Here is a 13,647-nt window from a genome sequence, read left to right on the forward strand (position 1 = left end):
GTAAGATAAGACTGTAAAGGGGCAGAGGGAAGCTGGGCTAATATAATTGAGGGTATCATCATGATTTCAATGTTTCTCTAAAGGCAAGTCATGGATGGCAGCAGAGAAAGAATTCCAGATGATGCACACCTGGACTGAAAAGGCACACGCACCTATTCTTGTGAGACATAATTTAGGTGGGATAAGGAGTCTCTTCTTGTTAGATGTCAGAGATCTTTCTAGTGTGTATTTGTTGACTGTCTCCAGGAGGAAACTGGGGGCAACGCCACAGCATAACCTTCTGTGGAATGGGGAGTGGGTGAACGGATAGTCGGGGAGACGTAGGCATGGCAAAGAAAGTCTAATACGAGGTGAGCAGTTGCGTTCTGAGTTAGTTAGAAACTGTGGATTTAGAAACTGGATTTAGATTTAGAAACTGGGAATGCCTAGGTAAATGCCATTGCATTAGAAGCTTACAAAATCACTGCAGCAGAATTCGAAAAAGAGGACTTAACAGCAAAAAAGCAGGTGTTGAATGATAGCATCATCCATGCCAAATCAGATTGCAAGGAGGTGTTTAAAATTTTAAAAGAACAAACTCACACTCCAGGACCTATACCAGCTCTGATCATCAAAAATAAGGCATGATGCACAGAAATCCAATTAGCCATGTCCAACAAAAAAGATAAAATCAAAAAAAGTATAGAGATTAAACAACTTTCTTTGAATATATCGGATCAGCAAGATAAGGTTTTCCGCCCTCTAGTCAAGGATAAAGATCGACCCACATTCAGATTTACGCCTATTTCTGAAGAGGAACTAGCCGAAACTATTAGCCAACTCAAAAGCATAAGTTGTAAAGGAGACCCATGCTCCGCCATTATAATCAAGGAATTTCTACCTAGCCTAATACCTGCTCTCACGAAATTTGTTAATGCCTCATTTCAGTCAAAGTAGTGCCTGCCAACTTGAAAAATGCATGGATCACTCCTCTCTTAAAAAAAAACAAACTTGTGCCCGCTAACATCTTCTAATTTCAGGCCTATCACTTATACCACCTTTCTTCTAAAACTTTTAGATCAAGTTGCGTACAATCAGATTTCTATATTTCTGGAACAAAATCAAATTTTGCACAACTACCAATCAGGCTTTTGTGCCAATCATGGTACGGAGACAGCTCTTCTTGCCCTCAAATCTCATCTTATCCAAGGTATGGATAAGGGCCAGATTGCCCTATTGATGATTCTAGATCTTACCGCGGCCTTTGACCTGGTGGACCACTCCATCTTGTCCACCAGGCTAAGAGAGAATGCGCGTTTTTCTGAAGAGGCAATACAATGGATATCATCATTCCTGAAGGATAGGCAAATTAGAGTGGCCAGCGAATTGGCAGAAGCCGATCCCATGCTATTATTGTATGGAGTTCCACAGGGAGCTTGTGTGTCACCATGTTTTTACAACATTTTTATGATCCCTTCTTTCAGATGTTGGAAGAGGAGGGGATCGTATTAGCTAACTATGCGGATGACACGCAATGCATTCTACCCATCTCAGGAACACATAAAAAGGATGAAGCATTCATCAATCAAATCTCCTCGAAAATCCAAAATTGCATGGTCTCCAATGTCCTGGCCCTGAGCAGTGCCAAAACCGAGTTTCTCCTCGTAGGCTGTCCAAGTAAACTGGACAAACTAGGAGCTGACTATAAGAATTTCAATTTGGATAACTGTGTTATCGAAATCCTGAATAAGGTCAAGACTCTGGACGTGTACCTGGATAAACACCTGCACATGAAGACACAGGTAAATAGTCTTATCACCTCGGCATCTTATTTTCTTAAACTCTTCCGTCATCTTCGTCCGCTTATTTCTGAAAAAAAATCAGAAGCCTTGGCAAGAGCTATCATTGGCTCTAAACTAGATTATGGGTGCAGCCTATTGGTGGGCATCCCACAGACAGAGATCCTTTGCCTTCAGGTGATCCAGAATGGGGCGGTGAGAGTAGTGAAGGACCTAAGCAAAAGAGATCATGTATCCGAAGCCAGAAGGAGCCTCCATTGGCTCCCGATTGGAGAAAGAATTCGGTTTAGGCTTCTTCTTATTACCCATAAATGTATTATGGGCCAAATGCCATCTTACCTGAAGGAAGCCATCATCCTGAAAGACAATGTAAGGACACTCAGATCAGATAACTCCAATTTACTCAAAGTTCCCCGGAGTAACACCAACAAAACAAGACAGGGGTCATTTGAAGTAGCAGCTCCACCGCTTGGAATGCCCTCCTAACCTTATTAAGAATGATGGCCTCAACAGAACTCTTTAAGAAGAAGCTGAAGACCTTGCTATTCTCCTAGAGATCTGCCTGTAGACACTCCTGCTATGTAATACTCTGTGATGTGTTGTGTCGTAGTTTTATGACTTTTTGTCTGTGAGTCTGCGCCCATCAGTCTTCGGGTACCAGGAGCGCATTACAAATCCCATAACATTACATAACATAACATAACATTAGTCAAGATGTGAAGAGATGAAGGCGTGCAAGCTCAACAAACTCAGCACATTCAGTCTTAACACTCTGGATGGAGGATGCAATGATTCTTGTTTTGAGAATAATTGTTGAATCACATCCACAAGCAGCTGGTTTCAGGTTAGCCTCTGTTACTGGGTTCGAGGATTACAGGCCAACTTGGTAGGTCAAGAATGTTTGCTGCAATTGACCGAGATCAAGGGGAAAGTAGCGGTCTGTGTTCAATGCCTGGTCACTTTGCTGTGTTAAATGGGATTTGTATTCCAAATAGTTGTCTGCAGTTTCATTGGTTAATATTCTCTCAATTGAGTTAAAAAGAAATGTAGTTGAACAGGCGGATCACTTCTCATCAAGCTTTTTGGCATCTGTGAATTCATTTTGAGACAAGGACCAGGGAAAAAAGAAAATTTGCTCGGGTGGTTCTCACAGCAGTCTTTATTAGAGGTTACAAGACACTACTGAAAAAACACACACCAACATTTTGCCTTCAACCTGTTTATATAGGCTTTTTGGATGATGCAACATACTCATGCAAATTACTACTTTCTTTGAGCATGTATCTAATACGTCCTTTTAGCAAGAGAAAAAGCCTCCTTTTCCTCTGATTGGATGACTTAACTGAAGCACACCAAGCTCACATCAGTCATACTTGGCATTAACACTTGCTGTCTAACACATAGACAGATAGGCTATTTTAGACCCGGATGAACACAATTACATCATTCTTCACCTTTTAGCAAGAACAATTTTATCACATCACTTTCAATCCCTTATCTACTCTTCGAGGTTCTGCCAAGTTTAGTTAGTGTTTCATAGAATGGAGAAATAAATAACCTCTTATTATGTGATGCCAAATACTGCTATTGTCTGTCAAATTGGTCTTCAGAAAGTACATCATGCCCTTCTCATTATGAATCTTTTCTGGTTTTCCTGCCAAATTCCAAATGTAAGCTTGCAGACGTAATTATCTCACAGCGAGATGCTGCCAAAGACCATTCCTTATCAGTATAAATCAGGGCATTCACACTAGACACCATTTTGCTCAAGGTATCCATTTTGCAATATATCCCAGTATGCCATTGTGTAACCCTTCAGGGAGCCATTATTTAATTATTTAAACATTTCTGACTTTGTATCTCTTTTTCGGAATATATTTTATATATTCATGATATATGTGTGATCCTTAAAGCACCCTTCAGTTCCTGGGTCATTTTAACCCAAATATGCGCTGCACCATGTACACTTTTTACCTTAAAATATAGGCACTACAATCCTAATTTCTGTAATAATGGAACCATTGATCCGCCTATCATGTTATCTATACTCTGTTGAAGGGGGCATGGGGAGGCACCCCTCTACACAGTCATCAGACTGTTAACAGGTCTTGCATCCACATTAAATATATACATAAATAATATTTTTTATGCCATGTAGACCTAGACAGGGTTCATTATTGTCAGATAATCACTCTAACTGAAAGTTATCAAAAGGTAATTGTCCTAAGTGATAACGGCCCTTCCTGAGGTACATAAGGCTTTTACCACCTACATAGTAGTAATAGAAATATAACTTTTGGCGTTGTGGTGGTTATGTGTAAAACATTATTTCAATAGTAAGTCAATTATTACTATTTATTGCATGATTTTTTAATGGTGCTACTTTTTCACTTTTTTTCCTAATATCTATACATGTCTTTGCATTCATTTTTGTTATTTGTGAAAAGGTACAATGTTGAACTATAACAGAATTTTAAAAAAAAAATAGTGAGTAAATTAAATATAATATATAGACAAAACGTGGTAAGCTTAACATGATTGTATATTGTACAGGCACACAATAAATGCCATATCATATCATACCATATTGATGCATTTAAATGACATGTATTTTTTTATAAGATAAGCATTGCATTTGTAAGATTATTTACAACTGTTTTAAGGTGCGCATGTATTAGGTCTAATGTAAAAGTAAATGGTTACTCTATACGAAAGTGAGAGCATTTTCCATGCATTTTTGAATGTTGCAAGTCATGTTGAAGACACAGTGAAAAAAGTTCCTTCCAAAGTTTTGTTGAAAGAAATATTGATAGAAAATTGCTTTTTTTGTGCAGGGAAATGCTTTTTGGTGTTTTCCTGTCTGCCTCTGAAGCCAGAATGTTTGGAATGCAGGTAGCACAAGTAGTTATTAGTATTTGACTGAATGCTGATCATTCTAATTGGCTGAGAGGAGGTCAGTATTGACATGACATACATGTGCTAATTTAGCAGTAATGCCCACAGCTGGGGGCTGCAATGACTTGTAACAGTCCAGGCCCCAAGTTATAAGCCTGAGCAAAGTGAGTGCCTTAACACCACGCCTTAGTGCTGTTACCAGCTACTCCTGCTGACCAATGTGGTTAATATTGTTATTAACACCCCTGGGCCAATCCCAGATGTGCTAATACTCTTTTTTTATATAAAAATGAATGGCCCCACATCTGGGTCAGCAGTTATAGAAATGGAAGATGGCCTCAAGACAGAACCTGTCTTCAATTCTATTTCTTTGAAGGCTTCTAAGAAGGCTTCTGCAAAGAACCAGGAGGGGAGAACAAAGGAGAGGTTAGAGAATGAGGATTTAGGGAGGAAGAAAGAGGGAGATAAGGAGGGTGAGGTAAGGCTGTTGATGAACCAAAGTGGGTGAGATGGTGGGCAAGGACGCTAGGAGGCAGCAGCACATGGCAGACATGGGGGAAAGGTGCCAGTCTCTGGAAGGAACATAATCTTCTAATGTTAGATTCAGACCACATTCCTGACATTCTTACTGACTGGAGCCTTCTGCCTGGTTGCTCATATTAGTTAATGTTAACCAATTAATATGCCATCTAGTGCACAAGTACCAGGTTTCACAATGGCTAATATTTAAATGTATCCTTTAATTTGTACAGTATTAAGTGTAAAAAAACTTCTGGTTGTCTTACTTTAAATATAGACAGATTGGAGTATCACTCAACTTGTCAATAATTTATGATCTGTTTTATGTTAAGGCTTTTGATGTTTCAGGCAAAGTATGTACACCAGGACAAATGAAACTAACGAGATAGTATTCCTGAAACATAAGCTGAACTGCGTTGTGGTTAGAGACTCTAATGAATACAATTCTGGTCTTACATCACAGGGTGCAGATCTGAAAAGGCTGGATCAATTGTTACATTGTTTTGCAAAACAATGCTTCACCCACCAATATTAGGGTGATTAGAGAAAGTATAAGGGAGGTGGTAATAAAACTGGATATTTTACAGCTCATTCGGCCAAAGGAGCAATTGTGTCAAAAGTATTTATTCTGGGCGGATAGTCAGATGGCATTTTGAAATCTGCATATTGGCCTTCATCTTGGGATCATAATAATCAACCACAACTTAGGAGATTTCTTCGAGGTACAGGGATTAAGTATGTTTCTCTGAAGTACTATATAAATGTTTCCATGCAATCGGACAATGAAGTTACGATAATTATTGTTTTACATTTCTACTGACATCATAGGTGATAGCATTATTTACTACTATTGTCTTTTCTTTTATTACAGATCAAAAACCGTTCAATTCATCAAAGATGGGCAGGAAATGAAACGAAGGAAGACTGAGCAGAGAGAAAGAATGGATTGGTGCCTTGCAGAACTATTAGATGGCCTTTTGTCTTCTGAGGATAACGCTTATCTGCTCCTGAGATCCTATCAAGACTATGTCCAAATGCGGTTGCTCTGTACTTGGGACAGTAGATGGCCTCTGGAGTTATATTTATAGAGACAGTGTTCACAAATAATGGGGTATTTATGTGGGGGAGACTGTGTTTCAACATACTTCATTTGCATACTTGCTCAGTATTGATAATGGTTGATTAGAAATAAAAGAATAATATGCATAATATGAGCCTTCATGTCTTCAATAAAATCTTCCCTTTCTTGCAGCTAAAGCTAAACATCTCTCCATATCAACATTAGAGACATTGCTGTTCACATATGATAAGTGCTGTATACATGTATGCATCCGCTTCCACATTTTAATGGTGCCACCATAGAAATCATTTTTTTCCATCAATGAGGAAGTCTCTTGTCTGGGAATGTCAGGACAGTTTGGGGTAAATTGACCAGCCGGGGTTTTGTGGAACATTGCAAATGTGACATTAGGGTGACCAGGGGCATCAGTACTACGATGGCTGAAAGGGGATGCAAAGCTCTAATGACTTGGATATTGGAGGGTGGTGCGCTAGGTTAGGCCTCCTAGGAAGCAGAAGGAAGACTTGATTGCACTGTGCATTTAGAAGTCTGTTGAATTGTTTTCTGATTTCAGTGCGCCCTCTGTAAAGAAGATCATTGGTTCCAACAAGTTCCAAAATCTTGCCTGCGTACACCCATCACTGCACTTACGATTTTCGAAACTGGGACATCCATATCTTGATAGGATATCAACAGGCTCTAGTCTGATGTGCATAACAATTAGAACAACCATCTGTTAGGGATATGGGAAATAAAATGGAAAAGAATTTGGAAGTTTTGGGATAACTGGAGATAGATAAAAAGGGAGATATTTAGAAGGTCTAATCAGGGCAAACTAGTGATTCTCAGGTCTACAACAAGCAGTTGCAAGAAGGTCCCCAAGGTGATGCATTAGTTGATTACACCTAGAAGAGGAATGCACTTTTGGGTCAATGTAAAGTTTCTTTACAAGCAGAACAACATGAACATGTTTGCCAGACAAGGCTGTTACGGTGTGCCTTGGTTAGTGTGTTTCCTGTGAATATTTTCTTTTAAAGGATTATTGTTGAAGGACTTTACTTCTGACTTCTTAGCCTCAGGATTCACGTTTATTTGGGCTTTTCACTTTTCCCCTTATTTACTCCTTCTTGGTTCCTGTATTTCCATTGACGACATTAACCCTTCCACCCTCCCACCCAGGTGCCATTCACCCCCGTTCTCTGACCATTGTCCCTTGCATCCCTGCTTCGGATGCTTTGCCGAGCTCTACGGCTCCTCCCTCTCCTGTGCTCTTTTTGTAACAGGTTCGTCATTCGTCATATTCCACCCAGACTGTCACCCTGCTAATCACTGATGTTCTGTGTAGCTTGGCACTCCACAGCGCTGCCATTCAGAGTTCTCCACTCTTCGACCTAGGTCCCAGAATCCCGGCATCATCTGTTGAGGAGTCATACCAGACCACACAAGAAGGGCTCCACCTCCTATCACTAGTATGTCGACTCCCTATGTTACCACCTGCTGTTCTTGTTACTTTTCTTCTGATTTCAGCCTTTACCTGTTCCCTGTCAATCCTAACAGAGCACATATTTCTCAACATTTTTGTCTTAAGGGGTGAATATCTTTTCCTCTACCCACTGCGAGAGGTTTTTATTGCAGTCCGTGAGTTCCCTTCCAGTGATATGGGAGGCGTCTAATAATGAGGACTATCGTTATTAGAACAGCACTTGGGGATTCATAGGAAAGTTAGCTGGCATGTGACAGACATTAATTGTCTCTTTGTCTTCTTGGGGACCAGTTTTGGTCAGGCCTTTCTTGGGGATTTGTTCACCTTTTTTCCCAGTGAGATCTTCCAATCTCTATATAGTACAGGTTGAGATAAGGGGAGGCAGTTACCTGTGTCCTACATTCCTCAATATCTCGGATTCAGGCTTTGGCACAATTATCTACTGTTCATAGCTTGGCATTTAAAGACTCAAAATAAATCTTGAAAGTTAGCTTAGCTTGCAGTCTGGGGTGGTTTTTGTAAATCACTTTTGGGATGGTTCGTCAATTGTGAAATTTGGTGCGGAACCAGACAGGGTCATGGATTTTCTTGATGTCAGTTTGATCCAGGGCATGTTTTGCCTACATCGTTTTGCTTCTGACCAGACTAAGAGAAGGCTTAGATTGAGAAACTGTCAGGACTAGCCTTATCTTGAGTTATGTCACTGATTCAGTCCCATATTTGGTTTTGGATAATTATGTGACCTTGTTGTAATTGTAATTTGTTATTTATAACACGCTTAATACCCAGAGGTGTCTAAGCGCAGACCCGGTGATCGAACCTCTGTTGCTCCGCCTTGCTTTCAAGGTGAGCGTGTTGCCCCTGAGCTATTCTCCGGAGACAATGTTGGTGTTGGCAATGTTTGAGCAGATGCTCTATCACCTGATATTGATTTGCCTGCTGAGAGGGCAGAAAGGGGAAACAGCTTTTGTGAAATCTAGAAAGGGTGTTGTGGATAATAAGAGTCATTCGTTCCATCACTAGTTAACCACAGTATTTTTGGTGGAACTTCTGGCTTTTCCTACAAGGAGACAATGGAATATTTGGCTGCAACTAAGACTTTGCATACAAATTTTGCAAATTTCCACCACATGTCTAAAATTCAAAATCACCAAATATAGGCTTAATTGTAACTGAACCCCCTCTATTTTGATGTGATTTGATTTTGATGACCTATCCATTATCGATTGCGTCTCAAAATGGAAATCCCTATTATCTCTCTCTCCACCATTTCCCTGAGAAAGTGTATCTCCCAAAGTATTCCTGATTCTGATTGGAAGCATCCACGGACCCCCCACAGTAAAGAACTGCTCTACCTCCTTGACTTCCCTTGTGGCACCTCGCCCTCCCTGTGCTTCCGCTCTCTTCCGCTCTTTCTCTTTTCTTGCTCCTCTTGCATGGAACTGCTACTTCCACCCTATTAGACTACTCACCAGTATTGGTATTTTTGTAAAGTCCAGTAGTTAGTCTATGTTGATCAGCCTTAAGGAGCTGTGTCTCCTGATAAAATGGTATTTATGGCTATGGCTGGGATTTCTGCAGTCTAAAACCTTTATTAGACATTCTTACGCCACACACATTCAGCAACTACAATATTAGCCATAACTACATAATGCGACAAATATTACGTGGACATGTGTAGCCGCATTAATAAACTGAACAACCCCTCCCCCCCAAAACTGGTTTCTACCAAAGCGATCCCAAGATTTTTAATTTTGGCCTGCTGCTTTCCCCATGCTGTAGTCTCCCCCATATGCAAAGCTGGTAATCCAATGTTCTGTCTCCTCCTTTCTATCCGCCAACGAAAACCCATGCCCCACCCTCCAGTGATTTAGCATGAACTTGATCACCCTCTTCAAATGCGGAAAGCAGCTAAGATCAAACTCTTTTACCCACACTCGTGCCTTGAAAACACTTTATTTATTTATTTATTTATTTTTTACATTTATAAAGCGCTCACACAGCCCGCAGGCATCGAGGCGCTGTTACAGGAATTGTTTGTTTTTCTTAGTTGCGAAATTGCGTTTTTTTTTTTTTTTTCTTAGTTACGTATTTATAACGTATTTATAACGCGCTTAAACACCCGGAGGTTTCTATACTTGTGTATAGGCACGTTATAAATGCCATATCATGTATATCATATCACACTCCAAGTTTCCCTGCAAACCATCTAACCCTTAAGCAGCAGGATGCCCCTTGAGTAGTATACCCATTCTGAATAATTTGAAAAGATATATTGTAAATAGCCATATGTTACAATAGGGTCAGTAACAAAATGCCAACTTCAAACCATCAGCCAAAATAAGTTCCTAACACCATTCTGTCAACATATCAACAATCTTCTTCATCCATATTTGTAAACCCGTCACCTGAATGTAGAGAACAACTTAATGTATGTTTTATGATAATGTACTGCAATTAGAATGCCATTCCTTGCTGACACTCCTGGGACGGCCCTCAAGAACTTGATTCACTCTCCCTATGTTATGAGGATGGTCAGGGCAAGTCGGAGAATCCTTTGATAAGAATTAGACATTTGCCCTTTGTAAAGACAGATAGCTCTCATTCTCCCAATTGAAATTGTTAAGACGAACGGAAAAGTGCAGCTATATCTCAAATCTCTCCATGACAACTGTGGGATCATGATTACCGAGTCCAAAGTTGCTTAATCACCCACCACCATTGTGGCAGCCTCTAACAGGTGCAAAGCCCTCTTTGAAGTAGTAAAGCAGTGTACCCAACCCTTACCCGATTCCAAGGTTCCAGCAACTCAGGATAAATGCAATGGAATCAACTGATTTGTTATTGAAAAAATAGACAAAATCTGGGAGACCAATGAATAAACCTCCCACAGTATTTACGCCCACGGCACCTCGGTGCACAAACTGCCCTTGTGGACCGAAATCTCCCCTATCTCTTTACTGAATCTCCTAAAATGAGTTGCCTCCCTCAAACCTACTTCTTACTCTGATGATATTATTCCGGTCTCCATCATCTTGGAAAAAGTAATTGTTAGACAACTACTTGCCAGAACCGAAAAACTTCACCTCCTAAATAAATATCAGTCAGGGGCCTTGCCCAAGTTTAGCATCGAGACATCCACCATCTAGGTGGTGAATGATGCTCACCAAATCATGCATAAGGACATCCTCCTTGACCTCTCGCTTGAATTCCACACTGTCGGCCACCAAATCCTCTTCTCCCTCCTTGCCGACAGGATGGGATTTTCTGGCACTGTACTGAATTAATTTACCTCCTACCTCTAGGACAGGCACCTGGCCGTCCAGAAGAACTTGTTGTGTTCTAACCGACGCCAGGTCTCATACAGAGTCCCACAAGGCTCCATCCTCTCACCAATCCATTTTGGCGAGATACTTTGTAATGGGGAATGTTATGACAACATTGTTGTGAAGGGTTGTTGTGTGCTCTTCAGTGGCTAATACAGAAACATAGTTATGAGTTCTGATTATGTTGGATGAAATACGTATAGGAAAGGAGTTGGAATAATGTTAAGGTGGAAAGTCTCCAATGTGACCCCAAAAAGATGATTTACATTGAATAAGCAAGTCAATGTGGAAAACACATCTATAGGGCACTGGCCTGAAGTACATATGTGGGTAGGGTATGATCAAGAGCTTGAAACAAATAAGTATTAATAAGGAGCTATGCCATTTCTATGCAGATGGCATGATAGTTCCTAAAATGGACCCTCTACATCATCCAAAAGGCTTTCTGGGGCCTGGGACACCGCTACATCCAACTCTCTCTCTCTAAATTCGTCCCTGCTAGATCCATTTGGTCTTCTAGTTCCAGCTCTCTGAGATCAGTCCCTTCTCTAAGCAGAGATTTTGGGTAGATCTCTCTCCTCTGCAGGAGCCTCCCTCTGGAATGGCCTCCCTGCCCCTCTCAGGCCTGAGCGGATCTCCTTAAGTTCCGAGAGCTCCTCATGATGCTCTTTTTCTCTTTTTCCCCGCTCCCCTGCTAACACCCCCGTTTTCTGCAGTGACTGGCTGCCTGATTCCCTCTGAGTTCTACAGGGCCCAGGGCCCAGCCCACCCCCTCCTCCCACTTAGCGTGTGGACCCTCACCCCATGCAATCCCTGGCACTTGCCCTCCTGGCCTGCCCTTAGCACTCACCCAGCCCCTGTGGCCCTTTCCCTCATGCCCCACCCCTCATTTCACTTGCACTCTCGCCTCTTTACCCTGCACTTCCCTTCCCACCGTAGCACTTCGCAATTCGCACAGACCGGCACTCCCTCCCCCTCTCCCTCTCCCTCGCACAGACCGGCACTCCCTCCCCCTCTCCCTCTCCCTCGCACAGACCGGCACTCCCTCCCCCTCTCCCTCTCCCTCGCACAGACCGGCACTCCCTCCCCCTCTCCCTCTCCCTCGCACAGACCGGCACTCCCTCCCCCTCTCCCTCTCCCTCGCACAGACCGGCACTCCCTCCCCCTCTCCCTCTCCCTCGCACAGACCGGCACTCCCTCCCCCTCTCCCTCTCCCTCGCACAGACCGGCACTCCCTCCCCCTCTCCCTCGCACTTCTTGGTACTGTACTTGCATGATCTGAATGTCACAATGGCTCAAAGGACCATTATTGTTTTCTTTCTCCCTTATCCCCTGTCTTGTGGTGCCTTGAAACCATTTGTTGTATAAATGATATGATTGGTTATTTATAGCGCGCTTAATACCCAGAGATCGAACCTGTGTTGTTCCGTGTCGTCTTGCTTCCAAGGCGAGCACATTGCCTCTGAACTATCCTCCCGAGATGCCTTACACATATCCAATAAATAAATACTTACGAATATGGGTTTCAGATTTCCGGTTTGGCCAGCATTAAGCTTCTAGATTTAAGTTACTAATATTGCATGATCTAGGTCATAATGAAAGAGGGAATTGGATAAGGTCAGTGGAGCAAAAATTGTCCCCCACATTGATTTGCATAGTTGACCTATGAATGTTCTGAAAGATGTGCCCTGTGCAAGCAAAAAGGCTCACGAGTGGTGGAGCTGGAGCTCCCAACTTCCAAAGCCCTTCGATTAGGTTCATGCAATGGGGATAAACACATGCTTTCAATTCTAAGCCCTGTCTGCTTCCGGCTCCAGGCTCTTATGAATTATAAATAACTTCGATGATCCTAAAAGGCACCATTGGGAATCACAATTCAGGTCACTTCTTTCGGCGTGCTAAAAATATCCAATGTATTAAAAAACAATGAGCACTCTTTTCCAGAATGAGAACACACCATCTTTCTAATCCAACTCCTTATTTAATACCTTAAAGTGATATTCCTGAATCATTCCTAAATACGGTTCTTTAGTAGAGTTTGACGGTAATGCTAAAATAAGTGGTATTTGAAACCTCTGCCTGTTTTAACGCTGGGCCTGATTTAAGGTCTGGAAACCCAAACCCAGTAAAATCCCCTGCTTGTGAGTGGTGGTAGAAGAGTCAGACATTGTGGCAGTAAGGACTGGCGGTATTGGTGCAGGTAGTAACACTGCCTTTCCCAATGGAGTCCAGAGAATAGGACCTGAAATAGGAGGGTAATCCTAACTCCAAAATAGTGGGTAATAGGAAGATACCACCTGCGGTAAATCTAGTGTGGCCATATTACTGTGGTAATATCGCGTAACATATTTTCGAAAATCTTGAAAATGGGCGACCATCTCTCAAGATCTGAAGGAAATAGATCTGGAAATGAAGAATTGGAGACATTTTGTGTCGCTTCTGATTACATTCATGACAAGACTCGCCCCAAGGGCAGCGCACCCCGCAGAATTCTCGTTAGTACAGTCGCGTATCATTGAAAATGTATAAAATCAATTTAACCAAAAAAAGTCATCTCCCAGGGGGCGCAGACAGACTTCACTTAAA

General features: G+C 41.8%; 1 long non-coding RNA gene across 3 annotated transcripts in view; it reads left to right on the forward strand.

Moving 5' to 3' along the window:
* Positions 1 to 6,401, forward strand: part of LOC138516838 (uncharacterized) — a 111,229-nt gene extending 104,828 nt beyond the window's left edge. For all 3 annotated transcript variants that reach the window (XR_011282316.1, XR_011282314.1, XR_011282315.1), the window contains exon 3: positions 6,064 to 6,401. This is a non-coding gene — a long non-coding RNA (uncharacterized lncRNA). The remainder of the gene's footprint in view (positions 1 to 6,063) is intronic.
* The last annotated feature ends 7,246 nt before the right edge of the window (positions 6,402 to 13,647 follow it).

The sequence above is a fragment of the Ambystoma mexicanum genome, chromosome 6q (assembly GCF_040938575.1).
Source record: "Ambystoma mexicanum isolate Mex_15411 chromosome 6q, UKY_AmexF1_1, whole genome shotgun sequence".
NCBI classification, from domain to species: Eukaryota; Metazoa; Chordata; class Amphibia; order Caudata; family Ambystomatidae; genus Ambystoma; species Ambystoma mexicanum.